Source organism: Gallinula chloropus (genome assembly GCF_964237585.1).
Source record: "Gallinula chloropus genome assembly, chromosome: 2".
Taxonomy (NCBI): domain Eukaryota; kingdom Metazoa; phylum Chordata; class Aves; order Gruiformes; family Rallidae; genus Gallinula; species Gallinula chloropus.
Window position 1 is genome coordinate 123,760,099 of NC_140086.1, and position 12,818 is coordinate 123,772,916.

The 12,818-nt window shown below is 35.7% G+C and overlaps 1 protein-coding gene across 1 annotated transcript in view; it reads left to right on the forward strand.

Annotated features, from left to right (window-relative positions):
* ZNF385D (zinc finger protein 385D) overlaps positions 1–12,818 on the forward strand; it is a gene marked incomplete at both ends in the record, with an annotated part of 417,992 nt that overhangs the window by 203,292 nt on the left and 201,882 nt on the right. The window lies entirely within an intron of this gene.

Genomic DNA, 12,818 nt, shown 5'->3' on the forward strand with positions numbered 1-12,818 from the left:
TGCTATGCCTGGTCTCCATCTGCTTTTCTTTTAATTACTCTTTAAGAAGTCAAACTTTTACTGTTGCTTTGATTTATAACAGGAACCTAATAATGATTTGATTTTGAAAGGTTTTGAACAAGTTTGTTTCATCACACAACACTGTTGGATTTGGTTTTTCTTAATCACATGTTGTGAAGAAATCTTTTCAAAAAAGGAGTGTTCTTTTGTGTTCAGCCTAGTAATATTAATTTAGGAAGTACAGACTGACACAAACCCTTGTTTTTCTTTAGTTCTAATACTACCCGTGAAGGATAATAAAATAAACAAACCTATATAACTTTTGAGAATTTGCAGTGCTTCATTTAAAAAGTAGTTATCTTCGTGTTTGAAATGGCACCATGTATGTTTTAACAATATCGATTAATTAGGTTTCTGTTTAATGATGCATATGCAAGGTGGAAGGTACCCAGCTGTGTACAGTACAAAGCACTCATCAAGTTGAAGGCTTGAGTTAAGCCCACAAGCCTCTGTGGCTTGAACATATACTTAAATTCCTGCAAGTTCAGAGCTTCTTAGACAAAACAGGTGGCAGATGGGAAATGTTGATGTTTGGCATGTGGGGAAATGAGAGAGAGATGGCTTTTTTCAAGGTAGGAATGATTATTTAAAAATAAAAAACAACAAAACACAAAACCAACAGAAATGAGTTACAGTAGTTGTGTAAGATTGCTTAGAGCTTCTTGTAGCTAATTCTATCTAATTAAAGAATAGATTACTTCATATTTTCTAAACAAATTTGGCAAACTGTCTGAATTGGCTATCACGAACTGTAAATGATCTGTTTCTTGAGAAAGCGTGCCTACCTATTTTGTATGTGTTAAAGCAATTTAAGGGTTCATGGTGTATGAAAGCAGTTGTAGGACGACCTGGCAGAAAAGAAACCATGATATTCAAAAGCTATTTTGTGGATGATATGTTTTGAATGGTTGAAATTTATTTTAGAACAGGGCTGGTGAAGGCTGTCTGAAGCTATCTTTGTACACTACTATTTTTTTTGCCCTGGCCCTAGTCCTTGTAGAGATAGACATACCCACAAACAGGGGTAAGCCTTTAAATTAAACAGGATAACCTCTTTCTGCTGCCTTAATCTTGTCCTTATGAATTTGTATAAATCTGCTTCCTTCATTGTTATGCATCACACAAAAGTTACTAAAAATAACTGTTTAATTTTTTTAGTGTGTACTGAAACAGATAAAAAGATAAAGTATATTTTGTTTTTATGTAACTCCTGCTGGGCTGATATTACTCCTTTTTAATGTAATTTTTGTCAACATACCCAGCAAAAGCTGTAGGACCTTAACTACCACCCACACAAATAGTCTCTAATTCCTGCAAAGAGTCATTTTCCTTAAGTATCTATCCAACAGATGTATCTCATTTTCCTTGTATGGCAGAAACAGTTAAAGTAGGATGGAGCTGTAGGAACATCGTATTGCAATGTATATTCAATTCATTTTACTCGCTATCTTCATGTGACTTGTGTAACATCTTGAGACATTAATGACCTTCCTTTTTTATTAGCCATAATTTTTTTTATACTGTGTTGTGTTTTCCTTTGGTTTAAAACTTGCCTGACTTGGAAAATTAATAGGAAGGACTTTGACCATTCATTCTTAAGTTCAGATAAGGATGGGAAAGGATTCTGTTGCTGGGTTGAGTCATTCTTTTGGCAAAGAGTTCATGGAAAAAGAGTCATACAAGCTTCAGCTTTTAAATACATGCAAGATGCTATGATAATAGGGCATGGAAAAAGGATAGGGAAGTTACTGCTCTGTAACTTTGCTAGGTACATGCCTGAATAGATATTATGGCATCTGTATGGAACTTTGTTTAGTAAAATTGGGTTGGATTTTTTCCCCTGCCAGGATGCCATATATGCAGGCTGCCTGGATTAGCTGCCATCGTTTCTTTAGCCAGCAGAAATGCAAAGACCTGGTGTTGACAGTGACTAGCATGGTCTAAAGACAAGATCATAAAATAGGTTTTTCCTGGGAGATGGGAACAAAGCTGAGCTGACAAGTATTGCATAGTAGATGAAAATGAAGGTTTGTATTTAAACCTGTCTCATGGCTCTGTAATTCCTCTATTTTCTTGCCAAAATTAATTTTCTACTAATTTTAACTCCAAAGATCTTGGCAAGCTTTGGATTTTCATTTCTTTTTTGACAAATTCCCCCCCAACTTTTTGATCATGATCACTGCCGTTGATGGATTGTCAGTGCATATTCCTGCAGCTGCTTTGGGTATTTTTAATACTTTTCAAGATTAGCAGCATGGAGGCTGTACATTTTAGTTTCAGTCTTCCACCATGTAGTAACTCTGTACTGTTGAAACTGGTATTAGATAAATATAAATTAGTCTATAGCTTGCCAATATGGGTCTTGTAAGCTAACATTTAATATGCACGCTAATTAAATAGAGTTAAATAGGAGTTTTCCCAAGACACAAAGACTCTCTCTGACTAAATAATTACCAGAGCCTGATACTTCTGTTATACTGTAGCTTCTTGAGAGATAGGACCAACTTCAGTTCTCATACCAGCGAGATCCATTGATATGGTCAAAATGAGAGGAGATCCAAACTCTTGATACTTGTTGGCTAAAGGAGGGCAGATGACCTTGGGGGGAAGAAACAAAGGACATGAATGAAGTGCTTAATGGGATCAGAGAAGTGGCATGGCCAGCTAGGGAAGAGAAGGAAAGTGAGTGGAAAAGAAAGTGAGAAAGCTCTGGAATGCAGCCTCATGGCAATAAAGGGAGAGACTTCAATGGATAATAATCAAATGGTGGGTTAAATGTTACCCCATGTAACTATGTATTATTCAAAAGTAAGATAGGAGCATGGGTGCTTGCGGCACACTGGGCGTGTGGAGTGACTACACACTAATAAGGGATTAAATACTGCTGCACAATCATCTCAGAGAGAGGGGGACACAACACTACTGAGAGGTAGTACTTCTATCATCTTAGCCTTTCAGGTAAGATTAGGTGATCTGTATATTGCCTTTTTTTTTCCCCTTTTTTTCTTCCCAAAGCTTTTAGATCAGTGAAAACATCTGAACTTCAGTGCAATTGCACCTTGTATGGCGAAAATGAGCAGTATCCATTTCCTACAGAAACATCAGAGTGGCCATAACAACCCTGTTGCCACACTCTTCGTTTTCACTAATGATTAAGACAATATTTACACTCCATGAGGCTTTTTTTGAAATCTCTTTTTAGATGTGTTTTACCGAGAAATAAGTTTGTGGAAGGAGCAAATGTAAAGAGGATTAAACTACTTCAGGATGTGGAAGATTCATCTTTGGGAATATAATATCCTCACTTGATATTTTTTGAAGGTTAGAGAACTAGATTGAAAATTTCTTTGATTTGTAAACATCTTCCCATCGTTGGTACACTCTAGAGTTTTTCTTAGTGACAAAACACAATCATTGTGTCTGTGTGTCTTAGTGACAAAACACAATCATTGCTCCCTGAAAAGCTACTTGGGGTGTAAATCTGCTATTGTGATGTTGGCTGGCCACCACTGATGTTTATAATGTGCATTTCACATATTTTGCACAACCATCACCTTTTTTTGTTTTATTATTAGCTCCTCATTTTCCCCTGGGCAAAGGGAAAATAAGATACAGACAAACTGAAGGTACAGATGGATTAACCGTCATTTACAAATGTCTTTCCAGAAAAAGTGTGGTTGCTTTCTGCTCTGCAACTCTATATGGAATTATTCTCCCATCTTGCTAGCACATGAAGTGTGACTATTGAATGTCCCACTGTAGCAGCCATGCATAATGCATGAGTTTTGCCTTAAAAAATTCCCTTGCATTAGAAACAATACACAATTACACACTGCTTCTAATGTAATCGGGGGAATGAGGGCAAAGGAAAGAATCTATCTGGAATAACTTAGTTTCCTAAAATATTTGTTTACAGTACGAATTTCAATAATTAATGTACGGATTAAAACATTTTGCTTATCTTCTTCTTCCAGCAGTAGGGTCATCACCTATAGCTGCAGAGAAGGAAGCCAGAAAAGCTTCCAGACGCAGAGCTGACAACTACAGTGCTCCAGCTGCAGCCTCAGCATATGCTGCAAAAGTCCATACGTGACTGCACTAATGGGAATGTGTTTGTTTTTTCTGGCCAGATCACCAGTGTGCTGGTTAGGCTATCTTTTTTTCTCCTGAATGCTATTTTTTTTCCTTTTGGTATTGAAGAATGTGTATGCCAAAGCCTTTATGTAGCTTTTAATGTAATACGCATTGTTCCTGTTTCCTTTCCTGTCATAAAGCCTGTTTACCTTCAGGAGTCAGCAGAGCCATTTGTGAACGAAAAATCTCCTTGCCTCTCTGCAGCACATTCCTTAGTAACTCTGTTGTATGTCTTGGTGTTGCAGTACATTCAGTCTGGAACTGTGAGCTTTCAAGTGCAGAGACTTGATAGTACTGTTCGGCTATTTTTATTGTTTACACAAATATAAGTAGAAGTTGCAGGTAGGAACTGTTTTCTCTTAAAAATTATTTTCTTAACCCCTACATTTTTGAGAACACTGAAATACATGATGTTTTCAGCAGTAAAATAGTATAAGATTCATAGATTAACCTCTTTTATAGGTTATTGACAGAAAGAATAAGATCCAGTACCTGTTAAAGCAACGAAAAAGCTCTCTTATGGGCGAATCCTCTAAAATTTTGAATTCACACAGAGAAGCAATACTTTGGAAGTATGGAAGTTTTAAATTCACATTACTTTGTCCTGCATTATTCACATATATTTTAACATAAGATCGTGGTGGGTTTGCCATAAGTAGACTCCATCAATTTTGTTTGTATGACTAAGCACTGAAGTCATATGAAAACTGCTTGGAAAAAAAGCAAGAGGAGGGTGATTGGAATATTCTATTCCCCAGGAGGAAAACATGAAAAATATTTTTGCTAAAAGAGAAAGGTCTAAATGTATTTGTGGAGATGGGGAGGGATAGAATTATCTCAAAGGCACTGACTCCTGAGAGAAAGTTGGTTGAGAACTACAAAATTGTTTAAAATTTATTAAGGCCCCAAACCCTTGTTTCCATAAATGGTTGGATAAGAAAGAACTAACATAACGTCCATGTATTAAAGCAAGAAATTGCACACTTTGCTTTGTTGTGTTGTAACTGAGCCATGGTATTGGATTTATATCTGGAATTACTCAACTTCACTATGATCATCCTAATTTTCATTTGTAATAGAGAATCATAAATAAGAGAGAGAGGAATGAGAGATTCAGAAATAGATGAGGGACTCATTCATTATAAAGTATAGTTAAAACAGATAAATACAGATTTGGTGGAAATCTGATAAATTATTAAGATGAAAATATGATAAATCCAAAAGCATATAAATAATTAAGACCCAATCTACTTATTCTGTCTCAGGTGAAAGGAAATTATTTATGTTTGTGAATAGCAAGCACATTTCTGAAAGACTACATTTGAGTGAATAACTTATGTCATTATTTGGGTGGACTACTGATGTGTGTGTACTGTTGTACGATCAAGCTACTGGAAGCGTTATGCTAATTAGATAAAGACTCATCAAAAAGACAGGTAAGTGCACCTGTAGTCTAAATACGACCTCTGATGTCCTGTTATGTCCCAGTCAGTAAAAATATGTCCCAGTAAGACTTGCACTGTTACCCCATTTTCTCCACTACTGCAGGAACCCCAATACGGCAAAGGGAGTGAGATAACTGTGCTTGCAAGAAGTACAATATAATGCTTGCCAAATTTGTATTCTGTCCTGTAGGTTTGTGCTTTTTCTGGAGGTTTATATTTAAGTATCTCTTTAATATGTATGAATATTTTTATGTATTTGTACATCTTAAGAGACGGGAAAGGGAAGAGTTTTGCAATGCTAACAATAGAATGTCACCTTTACCCAAAGAGGCATAACAGATCAAAAGATGTTTATTTCTTGCATGGCAGACCAGCTCTTGCATCCCATTGCTTAAATTGCATGCCTGTGCAACTGTAACCACGAACACAATGTATACACAATACATCTTAACAAAACTTTGGTGTGTACAGACAGTATAGATTCTGATAATTTGTGCACAGAATCTTCAAGTAAACTGGCTTGCTTTGATTCTTTTTAGCATTTCCAAGGGATTATCTTCACAAGGGTAATGTTTTTTTTCTCATGAGGAATGCTTTTATGTATTTCAAGCAGACATAAACTGAAATGATAATGCTCATGTTTAATTAGGGAACTGTTTGCTGTCAGGATCTAACGTGGCTTTTACTTGTGCCATAATTTCTGACTTCATAATGACTTCATGACAGGATTGTGAAATCAACAGTTTTTGAGATTCTTAGTGTCTTGGGGCAGAAAGATGTTTTTATATACCTAGAATGAGAAATATTGACCAGTTTTATATTTAAACCACGCTAAACCATATTGAAATGTGGCTGGGTGAAAAAACATCTATGCACATTGCGCCTTCCGTAAGTCAAATATTTCCTGGTTCCAATTTTGATGTCTAAAAAAAGTCTTGGGTTTTCTTTGTTTGCTAGAGTATTTTAGATGGGTGTGGTTATTGTTATTTTTGGGAAGTTTGTCATCATTTTCCTTAGCTTCAGTGTACCATAGCATTAGAGGAATGCTTTTTTCCTTTCTTCCATCACAGTTAAAATAAATTATATTTACAGACTTCTATAGCTTTATTGGAATATACTTTCTTGACAAGGAAAAACTGTCAGCCGACTGAAGCTGAGCAATTTTCAGGTGAACAGTTAAATCAGTGCATGTTTGCAGGGATAATTATTAGTTGTAGTTGCCACTTGCACTCAGTAGAGATTGTAAGTATTGCAATAATTTAAAACACTGACTAATTAATCCTTGCCACACTGCTGTGAGGCAGATAAAAAGTGCCATGCTGTACACCATGGTAGAGATGATAAACTGAGGCGCAAATCTGCTAAATTTGTACGTAAGCCAGGTTTATCACCCAGTAGACCTGAATTGTAGTCATTTGTGTGCTCTAACCACTAAAGCTCATCTGAACTAGAATTAGCAAAGAGTTCACATCTCAGAAAAGAAGACACACACCCCTTTCCCCCCTCCTTTTTATCAGAGTTTTTCAATTTGTTTTCTGTTCAGTAACTTGATAGGAGCACGATGTTCTGTGGCTCAGGTCATCCATCTGTCTTTTTGTAATGCGTATATATGCATTAAAAGGCAGTTAGAGATAGACATAAAACTCTAATGTAGCACACGTAGCTTTGTTCATTTCATTTTATTACAGTGTGATCCCAATACCATACAAACTTACATTTGCTTAGGAAGGACTCTATCCATTAGGCAGTGGGGTTTTTAGCTGAAAGAACCATTTTTTAAATAAAATTTTAAAATGGAATAAAATAATAGCTCGAGTGTTACATACACTGTATTTGGGGCTTTTATGCCTGAGTTCATGATACATCAGAACAATTATGCTTATTATCGTCCATTACACCAGTAGTAGTATCTTTGTGTAAAGAGTCTATCTGTCAGTCACACCTCAAATCTCTGCGCACTTATTTCTCATCACAGAAAGATAAATTCTATTTCAGGTACAAACTTTTCTAGTCAAGAAAAGCCAATATCTAGAAATTCCCCAAAGTTAACCAAACAGTAAGTTTGTAGCTGTGTTTTACTGTTCAGATCAGCATATAGGTTGTATGCGAGTAATTTTACTGGATTGGAGATGATTATATGCTATGGGAAAATATTAACAGGTATAAAGCAAGGTCAGAAGACATTTGATGCTCTTTAAGATGAATTATATTAAAGGATCAATCATATTTAACAATTAGCACCTTTAGGAGGATGTTACTTAAAAATTTTCAGACTTTGAACAGTCAGCTCCATGGTTATTTCAGAATAATTATCAACTATTTTACAGTAGAATTACAAAAAGGAATGCAACTTGCATTGCAAGCAGCTGGTGTCTAAATGGAAGGTTTGGGATTTTTGCCTCAATATCCTCATATAAAATGTATTAAAATTAAGTTACAGAATTCACCATAGAGTTCTGCCATAGCTTTAGAAAAAATAAATCCTCTTTCTGCTGGGGAAAATGACACTGAATTAAGTAAGCTATTACAACTTGAAACAGAGGAGTTTATGATATTATTTGTTCTATATACTTAATATTGGCAAAATGTACCAGCGATCAATGTGCTGAGGAGGTAGAGAACCTTAGTCCTGACTAGGAGTTTGATCTTCACAGTTGAGGAAAAAGGTTTAGCTTTCATAGCTATATACTACCTTATTTTCCTCTGAAATTACAAACAGGGCTGGTAATTTTCATGATAAATTTTTGAAGGTGTTATGTGGCCAGTAATACAGTATATCTCCAAGGATAAATGGACCTGAGTGTGTCACTGGTTTCACATGGTCTCTCCTTTCATTGTGAAAAATTATAAGGAATCCATATTTTGGAGAAAAAGGCCAATCAGTTCTTACCTGTAAGACCTCAAATTAAATCACACTTTATAGTTATGGAATTTGTAGGGCCCAATGCCTCACATTGTGCAACTAAAACATAAAGTTTTGTTACTTCCTTTTCTGCTCATTGCTTTTTGTGTATAGATTAGAGTCAATGTTTTCATCAATATGAAAATATGTATATAGGGGTTCCTACTACAGCACTTAAATTGTAATAAAAATAGTCGCAGTTGCTGACTTTCATACATTTCCTGATGTATTTTGAAAATACTGTGAGATTCCTACCTCACTTTCAATTTATAGTCATACTACTTCTATTAATTTTTTTAACAGTCAGCTTGGACTTGTTTAACTGCATCAACCTGGAATTATTACTTAGGAATCTATCTATCTATTTATCTATCTATCTATCTATCTATCTATCTATCTATCTATCTATCTATCTATCTATCTATCTATCTATCATTTATTTCATGAACAAATATTTACCATTTTATATGACAACATTGTGAGAAAACTAACATAAACCTGACCAAGTCTAACTAACATATGACTGACATGAGTTGTAAAAAGCTGCTTGGTAGTACAGGAAAAATCTTCCTCTTGTGTGTGCATGCAAAAATACATGCAAGCATGGCCACAGATACCTCTACATAGATAATTCTGAATGGTGATCAGGATAATAGAGGAGAATGTATCGGTATCTAATAAAGACTGTAAGTGCTCTAGTATTAAAATTCTCCAACACATAAATGACTTAAACATGGATGTACTGTCAGCTGATTCCAAAATTCTGTGAATAGTTAGATGTATCCTTCAGTTAAGCTTGCAAGTGATACTTCATTTTAGATAGGGATCATAGTGATGTTAAGAAAAATGCATGAGTGATATTCAGTTACTTCTTGGCTGGAAAAGTAACCATATTACTCTCAGATTTACTCTGTTCCACCTTTACACAAAGGTTGAGGTGAAAGAATTCATGCTGAGTTTGGATAGGTCGATGTTTTTAAATCCTAGCTACTTAAAATAGTGATTATGTGAAAGTCTTCGTGGGAATTAACAAGCAGCTGGAAAGCTTTTCCCTTAAGCATGTCCACAGTCCTTTTCAAGCCAGCTATTTCTCACTCTTGTTAGTAAATCTAATCAGTCAGATTTTGTTTACTTTATGAATATTAAATTTCAGATAGGGTTTCTTTTCTATTGATTTTATACATGCATAAAATACCTATAATGTGTGTATGAGCATATATTTATAAAAATTATGGGCCACAAAATATGATATGCTGCAGTATGTTAAATAATGTGGTAATGTTTTAATTTCAGCACTTTTTCTTTGTTTAGAAAGAGATAAGAATATGCTCTGCTGAAAAGCAGAAACATGATTTAATGTACTTCATAGAATCATAGAATGCTTTGGATTGGAAGGAACCTTAAAGATCTTTTAGCTCCAACCCCTCCTGCCATGGGAAGGGACATCTTCACTTGATCATGTTGTCCAAAGCCTCATCCAGCCTGGCATGAAACATGTTCAGGGAAGGGGCAGACACAGCCTCTCTGGGCAGCCTGTGCCAGGGCCTCATCACCCTCAGATTAAAGAATTTCTTCTTAATGTCTAATCTAAACCTATCTTCTTTCAGCTTGAAGCCATTACCCCTTGTCCTATCCCTATGTTCCTTGGTGAACAGTCCCTCTCCCACTTTTCCTCTAGGACACCTTTAAGTATTGATAGTCCTTAATTAGGTCACCTGGAGCCTTCTCTTCTCCAGGCTGAGCAAGCCCAACTCTCTCAGCCTGTCTTCATAGGAGAGGTGCTCCAGCCCCCTGGTCATCTTCATGGCCCTCCTCTGGACTTGCTCCAACAGTTCTATGTCTTTCCTGTACTGGGGACCCCAGAGCTGGATGCAGTACTCCAGGTGGTGTCTCACAAGAGCAGAATAGAGGGGCAGAATTACCTCCCTCAACCTGCTGGTCACGCTGTTCTTGTGTCATTAGGCTTATTTCTGTATGTTTAATATTTTAGTTCTTTTTGCTCTTAACACCTTACTCCATGTCCTGCCTGATAGGACTGACTCTCTTGGTTGGACTAAACTGGCCTTCATTTTGAAAGTGGCATGTTTTGAAGATCTGTAATTTCCTTAGCAGTAAGCTCCCTTTTGCTGCAGCAGGAAAAGGACTGGGCGAGTTCTTCTCTATCTAGAGTGTTTTTGAAGAAAAAGAGGAAAAGCAATCCCAGCACAAGTGTAAGACCTCACCAGTAGTAATATCCAGAGCAATACACAGGGAGTCCTTCCTAATCCATGCATTTTCCTGGGAAATATTGACAGCAGGCCAGTGGGGAAAACTCCCAAAGCTGCAAAGAAGGCCCAGCTTTACTGTAGCATGCAGAAAAGATTTCCTAATGAAACCAGAATGGAGCTGGAGAGATTATATCTTGCTGTTGTCCAGATCACTGGTCAAAGAAGAGGCGTCAGCTTAAAATGATTTTCATAGCTGTTCAATTTACTTTCCTTAGAGGTTCAATTATTTTATTTCCATGAATATTGTCTTTACTTCTTAATAAAGAGAGAAACCAAGGAAAAATCAGTTTCTAGCTTTTTATTCAGACAAGGTCAAAATTCTCTTAAAATGTTTTTGTTTAAAAAATAGTTTATGTGAATGAGCTTATATATTTTGGAAAGTGATTCCCCTGTGTTCACTATTGCATGCTGCAATTCAGTCAAACTAGAATTGTTAACAACATTCAAGATTCTGCACTCTCTGCTGCTTTTTTTTCTAAACACCCCTCACCCCTCTCCCTGAATATGTTATATCAGAAAGGTACAAGGACTTTGCTTTGAATATTTTTATCCATTAACATAATGGCTGATCTGGATGGGGTTCCTGCACAATAAAGAAAAAAAGCCCCGAACCCTGGCATTAATTTCACAAATAATAAACATTTATATATTCAACAGTTGATGAAGAATTATATTGCTGCTGTTCATTAGTGTATTCTTTTAAGTACAGCTTTAAAAATGCAGAATACCCTCCCAATATTATTATTTTTTTTAACGATGCAAAGTTGCTTATAGCATCCGAGTTACTCTAAGGGGACTAAACTTTGCTTAGTTATTATTTTATTAAGCTGTAATGCTAATCTGTAGTTAGTTAAATAAGATTTATAGGTTCTTGAGGAGGTTTTATATTGCAGATCCTCCAAAAGTAAATGTGGATATTTTTATAACTAGCTTAGAAGTAACACAGAGTTTTCTTTGAAGCCTGAAAGCAGAAATGCCAGTATGACAGAAATGTCTTTAGAGGGGGGAGGAGAGTCGGGAAGGAGAGGAAATACCTTCATAAAATCTCAAAAGCACATTCCAGTTCTCTGATAATATATGCCATAGCACAATGTTTGCTAGGTTTTAGCTAAGCTGATAAGAACACTGGAGTGGGGGAAAAAAAAGTTAGAACTCAAGCACATACTGACTGTTAAGGATTTGACTAGCACATTTATAAATAAGAAATTTTACAGGTGTGAGTGAAATTCAAACAAGAAAAAATAGTGAATTTTATGTAACTTGTGTAATGACAGATCAACATAGCTGACTTGAAGGTCATTTTAACATTTGAATAGCTATTATTTTCCACTCAGGAGGGCCAGACATTTAATCTGTGACAAGAACAGTGCAGATTTTGTTTGAAAGGTGGTTGCAGCACTGATTTCCAGCATTTTTCAAAGAAAATTTATTGAAAATAAATATAGCTTTTTTTACTTGGTAAATTATACAGACTAATAGATGAAAGCTATATTATCAGAGACAGGGAAAGAATCCTCTAGATGGATATGACAGGCTTCTAGAGAATAAAAAAAATAAATATACGAGTATGTGCATATGAATATATGTATATAAATATAACATCAGTACATACATACACACACAGACAATTTGATGAGATTGCTTGTGCCTGGTGCATAAGTAGTAATTGGCTAATCAAAAAGATTTCTAAGCTTCTGGTTGAGTAAAGATTACCTGGATGATAATTACCATTCATTCTTTCCTTGCTTTGAACAATTTAGATTGAAATCCAAGGAAAAAAAAATAAATTAATTTTTCATGAAGTTTCCAGCATTTCTTAACCCAGATGTTGTATATCTGTATCTGTAACAAGTCAGACTATAGGAGACAGTAATTAGGAAAAAAATACTACTTTAAAAGATAAAATCTAAAAGAATGCTTAAGTACCGGGAAGATCATATTTAGGTCAGAATACCTAAAGAATTCCCAGCTTTACTTAAACCAGTTTCCTAATCCCTGCTAGGCCAATTC